This window comes from Anabrus simplex, chromosome 1 (genome assembly GCF_040414725.1).
Source record: "Anabrus simplex isolate iqAnaSimp1 chromosome 1, ASM4041472v1, whole genome shotgun sequence".
NCBI lineage: Eukaryota > Metazoa > Arthropoda > Insecta > Orthoptera > Tettigoniidae > Anabrus > Anabrus simplex.
The window spans coordinates 422,357,951-422,375,587 of record NC_090265.1 but is presented as its reverse complement, the minus strand read 5'-3'; positions in this window follow the sequence as shown (position 1 = coordinate 422,375,587).

Below are 17,637 nucleotides of genomic sequence, written 5' to 3'. Positions count from 1 at the left end.
AGGTTAGTCTAACAGATTGGTACTTTTATTAGATCGCATTTAGGCCTTTGTTTCTGCAGACGTAGATGTGTATAGTTGTGACCAAGACGTGACCAGTTATTCACCCAGATTCACTGATAGAGCGAGCGAGTCCGAATATTTAAGAGATTGGAGCCCATGAGAGGCAGAAGTAAGATTTGCAGTTGACATGAGAGAGCCCAACAATTGAGAGTTTATTGAATATATTTTGGAAATGCCTAGTATGGCCATGTGATGATCGCTTAATGATTAGTGTTTTTGTAGCACCAGGATTTAGCCCATGAGAGGCATAAGTAAGAGTAGCGAGATTTCTGGAGATATTGAGACGAGGGCAGATAGCCCAGGTATATTTAAAAGAGGGCTTTAGCAGCTGATTACGTGTGGTGTTCTTTTGAAAGGCGAGAATTTAGCCTGTCGCCCATTTGAGCTCATAAATTAGGGGCTGCCGCAAGTGAAGTGGTGAGGGTGGAGGTCGTTGAGCTTGACGTCACAGGCTTGTTAGTTGGTTATTGTCGTCTGCAGTTTGTCAAGTGTGCCTGGGGGGAAGAAACGACCTTCATGTCTTGAAAGCAGGGAGAGATTTTTTTTATTTTTTTATGTCCTATTTGTTTTACGTAAAATTGTAACACTGACCCGTTTTATACTGACACCCATGTATATGTTGATTGTGTCCTTTTATATTGTTTGCATAGGTATCTTTGACGCCTTACACGTCATGGGACTAGGGTTCGTGACCGAGTCAGGTCATTGTAAATTTTGTGGTGATTTTGGTGTTTGCACCGGGGTTCGACGGCGCGAGGCATTGTAAATTTTAGGGGAATCATTGTTTATGAGTAGTTAAGCAGATATCCATCTTTCTATACTTCGTTACTTACACTATTGTAACATGCTTGTTGCAGTACAGCTGTTTCGTGAGGCAGTGAACTGGTTGTCATCGGCTCAGCATCATTTTACCCTATCATATTGAAAAGCTCTTTCATTTGTAAATAATTCAATTTTGTGTAATAAATCCCTATTTGTTAAACTTTGAATGCAGCGATGTTTTCTGTTCGATATTTTATTTTATTTGAGTTAGCGAATTCTTACCTGAGTAGGCACATGTCCTTGTGTTTTATCTTTATGTTGCCCCGTTATACCCATGTTATCCCTGAGAAGAGCGCTTACCGGCTGAATGAAGAGGACTGTGTTCAGGTAAGACTATGTGCACCAGCTCACGTCTTGAGAGTTCTTTCACTTCTGTACTCTGGGTTCGAGACCGGCTTTCGCCTGGACGGAACTTTAAAGTGCAGTAGGGCACAATATGGGCGGTTTTGAGCAACTTGATGGTGATTACAAGCCAATATGTGGTTCAGATCTGCAATACACGACGGATCACAATCACACATGGGAGAGTTCAAGACACGGATTCTATGTAAATGGCTGGGGTAACAGCCTTGTCCCAAAAGCATTCGGATGATGGATGTAAGGTGGCGGCTTTAAGGACGCAAGTATTGAAACCAGGGTCTTGTGGGAACTTCTGTTTGGATAATTGGATAATGTCGTCCTCTTTGAACCTGTGAATCTGTCCATTCAGCCGACCACTTTACGACAGATCGTTGACGTAGTGATGGAAAGAAGTCCGTATAGGGAAGCTGGATTCCGTTAAACAGACACTAGGTAATAATAATTTTTTCAAGATGATCGGCTCATTCATTGTGTTGTATTCCTATGTGTCCTTTTATCCACGAGAAGTGTATCGTGATGCCAGCGTTTCTTGCACATGTTACCACATGTAGGATGTCAAATATACGTGGGGGTTTTTATAGACCGCCGTGAATGTTCTAGTCGCTGAAGAGTGCTACGAGAATCGGAAAGAATCAGAATTTTAGAAAATTTCCGGTTAAATCCATACTGTACAGCTGAACGTATGGCGATCATGTGTGCTGTATTGATGGTAGCTGGTTCAGGTAGAGAACGTTGTTCGGTAGCTGAAGTAAGAGGGCAGAAATAGGCGTATCCTGTTCCAGTAGATGTCTTGGATCCATCGGTATAAATCTGAATGAAATCGGGCCAAACTTGATGTAGGAACTCATCTACAATACTGTTTATGGAAGGGGTCCGACTCGTTGGCTGAATGGTCAGCGTACTGGCCTTCGGTTCAGAGGGTCCCGGGTTCGATTCCCGGCCGGGTCGGGGATTTTAATCACTTCTGATTAATTCTTCTGGCTCGAGGACTGGGTGTATGTGTCCATCCCAACACACTCCTCTTCATATACAAACAACACACTACACTACCAACCACCACACAAACACGCAATAGTGATTAAATATCTTCATATAGGGTTGACGTCAGGAAGGGCATCCGGCCGTAGAACAGGGCCAAATCCACATGTGCTACACAGTTAGTACCCGCGATTCCACAGGTGTATGAAAAAGTGGTAGAAAAAGAATAAGAAGAAGGCTTGAAATGATGAAGTCCGGCAAAGTGAAGACTTAATGGAGAAAGAGATAATTCATATGCATGACAAAAGGCAGGTACAGACCTAGTCTTCAGTATACTTGAACATTTTGAAGATCCTGATGGCTCCTAATCAGCGAAGGAATACGGTGTTCAGCAATTCGTTTACTGCGAAGAAGCCCATCCATTTGTTGGGCTCTTGATGGAAAAGAGCGAGTTGTAATACTGAAGCTCGACTTAGCAAGAATATGTCGGAATGCATTCGTCGACGATGTGAAAGTCCCATTTCCGTAGCTTCTACCAAGAGAGCGTTAGCTGATGTAGAATTCATGGTGCCGAGGCATATGCGGATGGCCCGATATTGTAATACATCGAATTTTCGTAATACATATGTTGGTGCATTTCCGAAGACCATATCGCCGTAATCAAGGAGAGGACGTATTAGCGATCGATAAGCGTAATAATAGAGTGGTAGGATCGGCTCCCCACCAGGTGCGAGTGAGAGCCAGTAGAAAATTTAACACTCGATCAACTTTAGCTGATATATATATATATAAAACATAGCGATTCCACGTTAATCTGCTGTCGAAATATAATCCCAAAAGGTTGACGGATGTACACACAGGGAAGGTGTACGAGCCAAGACGAATATCAGATTTTACTTTGTCGTTTTCTTGCGAATATAACCACTGAGGATTTGTTGGGTGAAAGTGTGAGGCCGGTCTCTTAAGTCCAGTTAAGGGGTGTCCTTGCTGTTAATCCATAAACGTGCGTTCGCAATTGGGAGATGAATAATAGATGCAAACGTCATCAGCGTATTGGAGAATCTTAATATTCGAAGTGAAGATGTGGGTCCAGGTCTGCAACATACAATGCGTACAGGAGTGGATTTAAAATGGCGCCTTGGGATAAACCTCATGTTGCAAATTTGTGGTCCATATAGAGTGTTGTCATCTTGTCGGACGTAAGTGATGCGGTAGTGTAACAAGGTGTAAATCCCTCGAAGATACATTTTAGGAAATCCTTTTCTTTTTTTTTTTTGCTAATTGCTTTACGTCACACCGACACGGATAGGTCTTTTGGCGACGATGGGACAGGAAAGGGCTAGGAGTGGGAAGGAAGCGTCCGTGGACTTAATTAAGGTACAGCCCCAGCATTTGCCTGGTGTGAAAATGGGAAACCACGGAAAACCATCTTCAGGACTGCCGACAGTGGGGTTCGAACCCACTATCTCCCGAATACTGGATACTGGCCGCACTTAAGCGACTGCAGCTATCGAGCTCGGTTTAGGAAATCCTACAAGTCGAAGTTTGTTAATAAGGATCTGGATAATGACATTATCGCAAGCTCCGGATTTGTCCAAAGAGAGAATCACAAGATGACCATTGATGCAATAAGTCCGTTCTATATCCATCGCAAATATTCTGAGGTTGTCCTCAGTACTCTGATTTCCGTAAACCGTACTGAGAAGTTGACAAGATATTGAAGTGCTCCACCCACCATTCTATACGGAGTTTCAGAAGCCGTTCGAAAATTTCGCTACATAGGACCATAACGTTATCGGACGATAGGACGAGGCATCGTTCGGGTCCTTACCCGGCTTGAGAATTGGAACTATTATCTGTGTGAGCCAGTCCTTAGGAAACACACTTCTTGACCAAAAATCCGAGAATAGTCGTAGAAGTATCTGCATGGCTTCAAGTGGTAATTGAGAGATCAAGGGGCAATGTATCTGATCATAACCTGGTGCAGTGTTTGATGAAGACTTTACTGCTGTAAGAAATTCTTGAAGTGTAAAAGGTTTTAGCAGAATATGCTGAGAGGGTATAGAAGAATCAGGATTAGATAACTGGGGCTCTGCAGGTATTGCGGTGGTAGGGGCGATAATGTCTGCAAATTCGTCAGTCCAGTTCCGAAGAGACTTGTGGTGAGTAGATTTCCTTTTGAGTTTGTTAATCATGCACCAGATATTGGACAGAGGAGTATCGTTATTTATTTTCTCACAATATTGTCGCCAACTATTCTGTTTTTGTCGTTTAAGATCGTTTCACTTTGGCGTCCATTTTTCGATATGCCAGATAATGATCCCAGGCTGACGACTGTTCATAGATACGGAGTGCTTGTCTTCTTTTTGCAATCATTCTAGAGCATTCCGGAGTCCACCGCGGTGCTGGAGGTCCCTTTGAGTGAATAGTTGTCCTTCGTTGAGGGATGGCTGAAGCTGCAGCTGTATTAGTGATGTGGATGAATGCGTCGTACTGAAGTAGTGGGTCACCAAACATTGTCACAGTATGAAGTTGTCCCTCGATGGAATTACGGTATTTTACCCAGTCAGCTTCTTTAATTACCAATTTTGAAGTGGGATAGTACGTCATCGGCGAACCTGTTTTGATCATTGTAATTTCTATTGCATAATTATTAGATCCCAACGTATATGGTAGAACTTTCCGTTGAAAACCAGTAGGGACTGACGCTGAAAAAAGTAAGGTCTATAGCGGAAGGTCTATGTTCTGGGGTGAGTACTAAGGCTGGCGAGCCATCGTTTAAAAGGAAGTAATTATTGTCTTCAATAATGTCCATTATGGCGTTCCCGCAAGCGTCACTGAAAGCACAACCCCACGAAGTATTGTGAGCATTAAGATCCTCGCAGAACAAGTAAGGGGTTCCAGTTGTTGGAGAAGTAAATTCCAATCATTCCTATTAATCGTCATTCTTGTCCGGCTCCATGGCTAAATGGTTAGCGTGCTAGCCTTTGGTACCAGGGACCCCGGGTTCGATTCCCGGCAGGGCCTGGAATTAACCATCATTGGTTAATTTCGTTAGCACTGGGGCTGGGTGTATGTGTCGTCTTCATCATCTTGTCATCCTCATCACGACGCGGAGGTCGCCTACGGGAGTCAAATCAAAAGCCCTGCACCTGGCGAGCCGAACATGTCCTCAGACACTCCCGGCACTAACAGCCATACGCCATGTCATTTTTTCATCGTCATGCTTGGAGGACCGTAGATGGATATTACTCTGAACTGTAAATCGTAGCATAGTTGAGAAGTGAGGCATACTGGACAGCAGCTCCATATCATAACCGACAAGGGAGATGTCTTTCTTTCTTAATGGCCGGCACAGTGGTGTCTGATCAGCATATTGATCTTCGGGCCCCGGGGACTTGTGTCCGATTCGCTGTCAGGTCGTAGGAATTTAGCTTTACGTTCCACTAACTATTTTAACGATTTTTGGAGACGCCGAGGTACCGGAATTTAGTCCCGCAAGAGTTCTTCTAAGTGCCAGCAAATCTACCGATACGACGCTGACGCATTTGAACACATTCAAATACCAAAGGACTGAGCCAGGATCGAACCTGGCCGGTTAGGGTCAGAAAGCCAGTATCTCAACCGTCTGAGTCACTCAGCCCAGCGGAATTGGATTAGTATTTAATAGAGTTTTTCATTCGCTTCAAGTGCCACAATTCAAGTTCTGAGAAAGTTTCCATCCTAGCCCAAAATAAATAATTAAATGTAACTTGTACATACGAAACAATCGCACACATGTAATGAACACAATCAGCTACAAGATTTGTTGGTATGGTCAAAAGCTGGGCAACGCACCTATTTTCCAATAATCTGTTTTGGTCATATGGGCTTCCAAATTAACACCACCGGAGAGAAACGAGCTTTAGTGATTGACAACTGCAAGGAGGTTATTCAGCCTCAACCCGCTGTCAGCCGAGCAAACTCATATTAAAGACTTAAATTTAACCAAGTTATCATCCGCAGCCATGCCCGTCAGGATATGAATAATAGACTCTCACGCTTAATACTGAACCAGCCTTCAATGAAACTATGCAATACAATTTCACTTTAATTCTATCGACAGTAAATTCAAGCCTGAACTGATATGTGACGAGATTACTATTTATTTAAGACAAACTAACTGCCAATATATGAAAAAACGTTATGTTGAAAATTAAGTTGCAATGGACTTTATAGTAAAATACATTTTTGGTTAGAAGTAACTTAGTTACTGTTCATAGTTTAAACGGGTTATTTACTGACAGGCATTAAAAAGTAGTGTCGTATTCAGTCGGATAAAACCTAGTAAGCAGTTTTGATTATGCTGATGACAGTGATGACTTAGTTTGAAAGGCAGACGTCAAACTTTACGACCCAATATTATGGAACATGAAAAGAAATACAGTTAGTGTAATACGATCATTATTTCCTAGACTAAGCTGATTTCAGCCGAGAAGAAATGCCAAGTAAAAATTCGGAATTGGAACAGATGTAGTATTTCAATTAAGAATAAAATTGTAAATCGTTTTCTGGATACAAGAGTACACGCAACACGTGTATCAGAAGAGTAAACGTTGCTCAAAAACGTGTACATGTATTCACTGAACACGTGAATGCAAACAACTGTAAGTTTTGTACTCATGGGTAGGTGGTTACAAACGTTTATACATGGAAAACAAAGAACGGGTACGGCTAGGGTGTCCGCCTCTTTCTCGAAATTCCCAGGTTCGATTTTCGACTAGTCCTGGAATTTTAATTATAGTCTGAAAGGGGCTCACTCGGCCTCCTGAGACAAACTAAGGAACTGGTAGATAGGAGAAGCAGTAAACCTGGTCAAGAAAGCCAAACAATACGGCTAAGGATGCCGTTACGTTGACCACGTGACCTCCAGTACCTGCAGGCCATCTAGCAGGGCAGCAGTCCACTTGGCAGGTCAAGCCCCACGGGTTTGCTTTCAAGTCCGTAAACGTTAGTATATTCCGAGTAGTGTACCATTACTTGCCTGTAGGCCTGCATTTCATTAATCTGTCCCATCTAGAACAATTGTGCACTTCATAAATATTTAGAAACAACACATTGAATTTAGTCATTTATATTGTGTTAAAACTCTTATCGCTCTCTCTCCCTCTCCCTCTGTCTATATATAACAGAAGTATTTCACTGTACATGATGTTTTAATAATTATATTGTCTAGTCTTCTTATCGAATTAGAACGAAACGAATTTAAAATTGAGCTGTCCGGGCGAAATGGCCGTGCGGTTAGGTGCGCGCAGCTGTGAGCTTGCATCAGGGAGATAGTGGGTTCGAGCCCCACTGTCGGCGGCTCTGAGGATGGTTTTCCGTGGTTTCCCATTTTCACACCAGGAAAATGCTGGGGATGTACCTTGCCATAAGACCTATCTGTGTCTGTGCGACGTCAATCCAATTGTAAAAAAAATTGAGCTGGAACTGCAAGTGCACCTACGGCTGAATTACAGGTTAAGAGAGCACAACATTTACAATTCACGGTGAACGGAATATTTATCGTGTTTCTGTAGCGTCGCTGAGAATGTTTGGGGGATCTGTCGTTTCTTTGTAGGCAACTGACACGCCCAGCCTATACCATCAAATCTCTCTACCGTCAGAATACAGGACTATCTTTAACGGAGATGTTTCATGAGAGAAAGTAGGACTGAAGTGGACACTTCAATTCAACTTAGTGGAGTGCCCTTGTTTCGCCTTAGGACAACCGGTAACAAGGTTCAGCAGCCAATTCTTCATCGGGTCTCGGCCCCCTGAGACCGTGGACTCAGGGGATTAATATGCAGATGGCTTTGGCTAAGTGGATCCCAGAGATGACTCACCAGCAGGGGTCAGACTACGTTTAAGATAGTAGCTTATTTGAAGTGTTTAGGGGCGAATAATATCGGCACGTACAAGGAAGAGGGGTTGGCGAGGAATTTTACAGCAGGAAGGGCGAGTAACGAGCACCATACGTACTGCAGAGAAGGTTTAGAGGAAAGTTATACTCTTCCGAAATTCAAGGTCCAAATCCTGGCGCAGACAATGGACATTTTGGCTGTATTCTCTGACACTTACTTAAAGCAAATTTCAAGTCGTATATTATTTTATGTTACCGATGATTTCTCAATTCCAGGGTCGGGAATTTTAACCATAATTGATTAATTTCGCTGGCACGGGGGCAGGGTGTATGTGTCGTCTTCATCATTTCATCCTCATCACGACGCGCTGGTCGCCTACGGGAGTCAAATCAAAAGACCTGCACCTGGCGAGCCGAAGTTGTCCTCGGACACTCCCGGCACTAAAAACCATACGCCATTTCATTATTATTATTATTATTATTATTATTATTATTATTATTATTGAGGAAGGCTAAGTTAGGAATAAACTCGACGAATGAAGCTGTACGTATAAACCAGCTTCGGTGGTGGGTTACGTGAGGCGAGTGGAGGAGGATAGGTTACTTGGGAGAATAATAGGCTCGGCCACGGTGAGTTAGAGAAGGAGAGGTTGAGAGAATTGAATTGAATTGAATTTATTGATAATGATTTTATACATGCCACTGAGGCTGAAAAGCCCCTTTATGTAGCGTCTACTTATAACACAATACAAGTTTATGAATATACTAACTACATTTTATAATATTAAAATATTAAATTAAACATTAAACTTAAAAATTAAAATACAGATACCAATTCCAATAAAATTAAAACATAAATCATATAAGAAGTAATAAAGTATATCATTCGATTTTTTAATATTTTAGGCTACAAGAATCTCAGAAATATAAAAATAGAAACAATTTTCTTAGAAATATACATATTTCTTATTATTAGACACAAGAATACCTGATCTCAGCCCCTTGCGTACTCCTCCAGGAAGATAGATGTTAAGGACTGCTTTAGTTGGGTGCAGTTCCTGTCATTTGCGAAACGGTGAAGAGAGAGAGAGATAGAGAGAGAGATAGAGAGACAGACACTAAGATGACGATGGTCAGACTTATTTTCTACTGATAAGAGGTGTGGAACGAGGTCACAGAGCTAGTTGCAAATGCAGGTTTGTGGAGGTGGTTAGTTATATCACAGATGCTTGCAGACTGAACGCTGAAATGCACAACAATCTATAATTAAGATTTATGTATGTATTTGTATGGAGCCTACCACTAACTGTGCAGTTTAGTAAACTGAGTGTAGAAAATATTGAGGATTACTTATTAATGGAGATGTTAATAAAGATATTACATCATAATCTTATTTAGGAAACAACATACACGCATATCTTGTAAATTATACTGTTATGTAGGCCTAAGTTAGATTTTTAAAGTAGGTGATCATAGCCATGGGACCTTCAGTTTTACGTGAAATCCGAACCACAGGGACGTGACTTCTCAAAAATCCCTTCATTGGTCGGAAGTCGAACCATAATCGAGTGATAACGCCATTCGGTCATCACGCCTCCTCCCACTACCTGCTGCCTAAATTAGGTAATACAGTAGAGTAAGATTAATTTATGTTTGTGAAGTGTGTGTTTACTGGTTAGGCGTAGATAGCGTCAAGTATCAGGTAGAATAAATCTATCATTAACTCCTGGTGATTCCTATGGTAGGTTATACGATTTGTGGGTTATTCATGAAACAGTAAACAAATTTGAGATGTTAAGCTTTTAAAACAGCAATAAATCCCACGCCGCGTGACAATACTGTGAAGTATTGTAACCATTATGATGTTCAAGTGTTCGAAAACTGAATTCAAGCTGAGTTTTCTGTTGTTAATCATTCCGCATGGTCTTCAATTTTATCTCATCATGTTAGAAGAAACGTAGGATTCTTTACAACGATAAACCAAAAAATGGAATTTATAGAAACATTCGAGAATTGAGAGACGGCTGCCAAGCTGGCGGCAAACTGCCCGTGATTTAAATAAAAAAACTGGAATAGCTATGTTGTGCGGAACTGTGATAGTACTGGTGGACCGTCGAAACGTGGAAGTTAAAAACAAGTCTACAATATATAAAGTGTTAATTGTCCGTCTCATTGGCTGAATGATCAGCGTAATAATCTTCGGTTCAAAGGGTCCAGGGTCTGATTCCCGGGCGGGACGACGATTTTAACTGCGTACGGTGAATACCTCTGGTTCGGTGACTGGCTGTTTGTGATCGTCTCAAGGCACTTCTCTTCATATACTGTATATACGCCACTCCACACTACCAGCCATCACAGAAACACGCAATCCCTTCACATAAGGTTGACGTCAGGTAAGGAGTTCGGGCGTAAAACATGGCCAAATCCTATCAAGTAGCGACACCTATAAAACTAGGATTAATAACACGAAGAAGAAGAATGTGAAGTACTGTACCTACATACTGTACCTTCAGAAATATATGATAGAAAATGTTAAAAATAATGAATAATTCGTTGTATGTTGTGTATTCAGCCCGAAGGCTGGTTGGATCCTCAACAGGTTCACCATTAGCTGTCAGATGGCCTAGGTGTCACCGAAGAGGCGTACTAGGGAAATGAGAAGTGAGGTAGTTACCCGTTGCTTTCCTCACCGAGCCAGAAGTTGCTATTGCACATCAGTCTGCCAAGCCCACTGAAATGCCTGCACCAACCAACCCTACGAGCGACATTTTCACACCATTCATAGCAGTGACTGGCTGCATAAGGAATGGCATTATTGGCATCGCTCATACCTCAGTCACTTTCACATTGTCAAAGCCAAGGGTAAGAGAGAGACAGGTCAATGAAAGTAACAATTTTATTCTAGCCCATACCAGAAGACATAGCGCACTGTAAACACTACATCTTGCCAGCAAAGGCATGAATAATTCGTTAAATACTTTTAAAATTCCCTCACAGAGACCACCAAGGCCTTTAGAGGAGTTGAAGGCAAAGGCTTCAATTTTTCGTACCCTCGGCACTAACAAGGAGACGCTGCCAACTAGCCCCCCCACCAATTTGATCCATTTATAATAAAGTACTTCAGCCCTTGGCGAGAATTTCCACCAGTTCAAATTACAAGGCGCAACTCCCACCCATTTCCAGAAAATGGAATTTCAACTAACAACAAGTAAGCTCACCGCTTCAAAAGTACCGGCACTGTAGTGTATTCATCCATTTAGCACTATAAGTGACAGTCGACAAATATATCGACGAAGATAAGTGCAAAAAATGTTGTGAATGCTTTTAGTCACAAACTTTTACCCAGACATAAAATTGAAAACGGCTCAAATGTTCATTAATTATGCAGTTCTTCAAAGAATCAACGTTTAGTAAAAAGGTACTCATATTTTCAATGCATAATATTCGATTTCCCACAGAGAAACAGATGGCAATACGCACATTTGTCAACCAATATTGTTACATACATATTATTACGCTTATTTTTTTATGTCCTTGTAATGCAAATAAAGGTTACAATAAACCCACTAAAACACTGCGGGGGCGAGATGTGACCCGTGGATTACGAACCTGGCAAGCGGAGCGGAGAGCTTGATCGTTGCGCTCTGCGTTCGCTCAGGAAATGTGTCGCATGTTCGTCTTGTGAAACAGCCCTGACATCTCTCGGAATAGGTTGGAAGTTGGGTCTTGCAGTTTGAATTTGTGAAAGTTCTCTACACGGCCTGCACGTTTGTTGAAAAGTGATCAAAATCATTGGGGGATATGTTGACAAGGTTTCCTTGTAAGTGGATAGAGTAGTTAGCTCTACGCCCTGCTGTATTTTGGCGTAGGGTGAGAACCGCAGGACCCTGTGCAAGTCCAGAAGAGAAAAATTAACTTAATACATTTTATGACTTCAATCACTGCTCCGTTCTTTATTCACCTACGCCTGTCCAGTCTGGGGATGGGCGGCTCGAACCACTATCAGACGTCTGCTATCATTCCAAAACAAAGTTTTCCGTATCATCACCAACGCTCCTTGGTACGTTTGAAACAAACAGTTACATCGTGAACTTCAGTTAGACACTCTGGAACACGTGATTTCAACGCAAGCCAAGACGTTCTTCAAGAAACTCCAAAATGTGCCTGGTGCTGTGTTCTTCGCCCTTGGTAAACGATCCACACTTCCACGCCGGATTAAAAGTAGACTTCCGCAAGATCTTTTACTTTCGCCAAGAGAAGAATCTGAAGATGATCAGTGAGTGTTCGTGTATAAAAAATAAAATAAAACAATACGAATTTCCACTCGAGTGCTATTGTTGCTCAGTGCTTCTTTTAATCAACTGCCAATTTACTTCTCAATGAAATATTTAGTATAACAAGCATCACAAAGAAAAAGTTAACTTGAAAAGGAAAACTGGAACATCCCCTTGTATTTGTGAACAATTGCTTTTTTTTTTATTTTTCTTATGTGTGTGTGTGTATCTTTTCCAGCACTTTATTACAAATTTTCCTCAGTTACAGAAGGGCCTACAGGAGGTCGACTTCAAATCTCGTCCTTAGTAAGTGATTATTTTTGCCTTGTATGATTATGTACTCAGATTATGTTTGTTGTTTGTTTGGTTGTTTTTATTTTATATCTTGTCAACAGTAATCTGATATAGCATGTATTTATGCTTAATTATTAAATACTACATTAAAAAAATTATGACTTCCTGACGAAGAATCGAACCCACGTCCTTACAAGTGAACCAAGGACGACTCTACCGCCTCGGCTACATAGCCTTTCAAAAATTAAATACTGCAGCGTGAAAATTCCCAGAGACATATGGTGATAAACATAATGCAGTGTGGGAAAGAACTCTCCTGGTGTGACAGCTCTTGTCAGAACGACAGGCTGACGGAACAACAGCTTTCCAGGCATGTCCCACAGCCTTACACTGTGGCTCATTGTTCTGCCGGGCCATTAGGAATTCATTGCGGGGATATGCATATTCATACTCCCAGTCTGTAAGGGATATATTCTGTACATGCGATCCGATTTCAACGTTATGAGATCCTCTTTTAATCAAGGGCTTAACGCCACTGATAGCGGCACACCCGGTCAAGGGCTGCCCATTACAGCGTGTTCGACCGCAGACAGAGTACTGTGTGTATCCTCGGTTTCATGAGTATTCAAACTGTGGTCAGGATTCAGAAAATTAAGGCATGATTTGGTGTGCATTTTGTCGCTCAATATTCTGGCTAATGTTTAGCAAAATTTTTATCAACTAACGAGGTGTGGCTACATATTTGATAAGAAGACAAATACATACATACATTTGGTGGTGGTCATTGTTATTTTAAGGAGCGCAGAAGACGTGATTGACAGTCCCTACAAATGAGTCGTTACCGGTAATATGGGCGAACTCATCACCAGGTGAAATAAGAAGCATATGTGTGGCAGTCAGCAGTCACGCTCGCAGGTACATTTTGAGTTCACCCGTCTTTCTTATACCATATAAGGTTTCGAAATCCACGAACTCCGTCGCGCTGCCTCTATCAGCTCACTCCTCTCGTACCTCTATCTCGAATTTGTTGAAGTTTAGAAATAAAACAAATCCAAACAAATACCGTGCCATTAGAGCACTGATGGGCCTTAGACTACCAAGCGAACGCTGCTCAACCCGAAGGTGTGCAGTTTATAAGGTGACGCATGGTCAAGACGAATACCCTCGGCCATTATTCTTGGCTTTCTAGACCAGGTACTTATCAAGATGCAAGCTCGGTATCCCTGGATACTCTAATGGTTGCCTCAGCTGCCTTCATCTTCCTATATTAAAACCTCGAATAATAATAATAATAATAATAATAATAATAATAATAATAATAATAATAATAATAATAATAATAATCCACAGCCGGTTTTCAGTCATTCGACCGGGTCAGGAATGGAATGAATGAAGACCCCATCTTGCTGCCTGTCGCACTCCTCTGGGGCATTGATTAATGAATGTCAGATGAAATGAAATGATAGTGGAAAGTGTTGCTGAAATGAAATACGACAGGGAAAACCGGAGTACCCGGAGAAAAACCTGTCTTGCCTCCGCTTTGTCCAGCACAAATCTCACATGGATACTTGTTGAGGATGGACAACCTTCTTATTCTTATTCTTTTCTTCATGGGGCCTCTAAAGATTAGTTCCTAATTAGCGTCGACCTCTAAGATCTTTTGCTACCATGTTTTTCCTTCGTTCACACCTAGATATACCTGCTCCCTTCACAAAGCTGCAGGTTGTTCTCATTGGGTCTTCTTGGATTTTTCTCTCTCTTCACCTGGTAGTCCTAGAGTGGAAAGTCTGATTCTATCCAGCGCCTCGCCTTCGAAAAGTATGTGTTCAGCTGATTCCTCAGCTTCGTTGCATTTCCTACATATATTGTCTTGATTACTCCAAATTTGTAGGTGTTTTTTCAGATGGCAGTGTCCTGTCAACAGTCCTACTACCTATTTTATATTTTCTCTGCTGAGTTTCAACAGTTCTTTAGTATGCTTCTTGTTCGGCGCTTTTATTAGTTCTTTTGCAAGCCTGCAACCTAAAGTATTTTTCCAGTTCTAGGATGGACAATAGACTAACGAATTCTTCAGGAAGATGAAGACACAAGCAGAAATTGTTTCGAGAAGTGAGATTGGACTTGAAGATAGGGTTTCCGGAAGATTATATCATGGACAGAAAGCAGTTTAGACAGCTCGTCAAGAGGTTCGGTGGTTTACAGAAGACTGGAGAAACGGTAGTGAGAAAAGGGAGGTCCTATACAGAGGAGTAGAAGAAGGAAATAGGAGAAAGAATGAAAAGATACGGGCAGAGAGTGAAGGCAGTGGTCTATAGACGGCCGAAACGAAAATTTAAAAAATAAAATAGAAATATGTATATCCCACTGACTATTTGTACAGTTTGCAGAGGCGCCGATGTACCAAAGTTTTGTCCCGCAAGAGTTCGGTTACGAACCGGCAAATCTACCAACACGAGGCTGTCATATTTGAGCACCTCCAAATACCGTCCAACTCGCCAAGTTAGGTTTAGACTATCCAAGTCACTCAGGCCATCAATGAAAGGCGTAAACCACAGATATGAACCTCGATTGTTATTTGTTCGCATTTAGTCTGACTTGTTTCAGATTAATCCAGCACTGACCTCCGAAAGTACAATACAGGTTTCAAATAGTTCAATAAACAATAACTCTGGTCGGCCTCCCACGCCGCGCTTACCTCATGCTATAAGGTTGCTGAACTGATGGCGAACTATGATGTATGTTCAAGGTCTTTCTTTTCTCTCTCTTCTCTGTTGAACGCCACGCCAATGCGTAACATATTCAAGGACCGCGCCGCTTAAACGGTGTCAGTTGAATTGCCCATTCAAATCGAGTTACGTTATTAATGACCTAATCTTATTATCGCTCCCACCGTTTTAAATGCCTATTCCCTTAAGGAACAGAAAGCAAGCAATATACCGAACTAATCCAGAACAATACCCTGCAGTCTGACTGATAACACTGTAAACTAGGTACCTAGTAATTTATAGTCCATTCGTTACAATTTTCCCTATGTTTAAACATACGGGACAACAAGAAAATTAAATATTTTATTAGAATTTTCAATATCTTCAAGTAAATGAAGGTTATCCCCGTGGTTTAGGTTTAGTAGACCTGCTTTTTTACCAGGTCGTCTGGTTCAATTACCGGCTGTGCCCCGAATTTAAAACTGATTTAAGTAACCGGAGAGGGCTACGGTCAGCCTCGTGTATAACTTGGAAGAGACACGGGTCACTTAAAATACGTGTATTGGTCATTCTGCATGTGGTTATCCGCCACCTCCCACTTCAACTCCAAATGAATGCTAGGATGGTACTAAAAATATAGGCCATGTACTCTTTTTTTAATAATAGCACAATATATTTACGAGGATCAATGTCATTTGCTTTAGGTCCCACTAACTACTTTTACGATTTTCGGAGACGCCGAGGTGCTGGAATTTAGTCCCGCAGGAGTACTTTTACGTACCAGTAAATCTACCGACACGAGGTTGACGTATTTGAGCACTTTCAAATACCACCGGACTGAGCCAGGATCGAACCTGCCAAATTGGGGACAGAAGGCCAGCGTCTCAACCGTCTGAGCCACTCAGCCCGGCTTTACCAGGGCCGACACAGCAGTAGCGTGCGGTGAATATATTCATTTCTAAATATAAAAAATCGTAGCCCCACTACACTCTATAAAGTCAACATTACCATTTTATAAGGCTGCGTTTCTCGTGGAAAAGTCTACCTGAGGAAGATCTTTCAAGAATATTTTCAACCACAAGCTCGCACATACTGTACTTCCAAATTGATATCCACGGCAGTGACGACACCATCATAACTTAATCTATAGCAGATTTTAAACAATGTACTTACAGTTTCATCCGGTGACGCTTCGTGATAGTACAGCCATGGTTTCTCAAAAATACACTGGGACTATTTGTTTTTTATTTAAAAAGCCTAATCTAAACTAATCACCAAAATTTAACTGGTATTTTACCGTCGCTGAAGTTTCATAGTTTCACTCGCATACTGAGTGTACGTGCATCAACGACAAAAGAGGGAAAGTATTTGTCACGGCGTATAACACACGTCATATTCATGAAGAATGCCACAGAACTCGCGAAACCTTCACCTATAATCCAAGAGGAACACTACAAAGATTCACTATATACCACCACCACCACAGACAACCAAATACAAACTCTATGTTCATGCTGGGCAACCTAAATATTTTTCTGCGGCTATCGGAATACATACACTTCACGTGCCATCAATGAATTGTTCGAAAAAAAACTGTATACATGCCGAAACCCAAGACTAAAGTATATTCTTCTATATTACAATTGATTCCATATACTGGCTCTATTTTTATTAGCAAGACGATGTGCAAGAGTCTATACTGTTAAGATGTTGATACTTTTCTTGCAGTCTCTAGTGTGTGCCGCTGAAGACTTCTAGTGTCAAGTATTAAAATTAACATTAAGTTACCTAAGCTAGCTGGCCTGTCGCCGTAAATTGCTGTCGGGGGAGGGCCTACAGCTCCGCGCAGCTCCCAGGACTAGGAAGCTTCAAGTGCATGCGTCACCCAAGCGACCTTAAATTTCGCTGGGTTAGCTCTCTTTCGCGCCGGCAAGGAAACCGAGCCCGCTGGAGAAGCTGAACTGCGGTAGTGTGAGCGGATTGTCGAGACAGCTGTACTTGGCTTAGCTTAGATGTTCGCAATTTTTTAAACATCATAAGAAGCGTTCTAAGGAATAATTAGAAAATGTTAATACAAAGTTCTTTACCCCAACAGCGCTGGGGTAGATGGTGTTCAGTGAACGCCACTGCGACACAGGTTATTAGACACCCTAACAGCAAGCCCCTGCTCCTCAGTACAGTAATAATAATAATACTGTAATAATAATAATAATAATAATAATAATAATAATAATAATAATAATAATTTCCCTACCCAAACAAA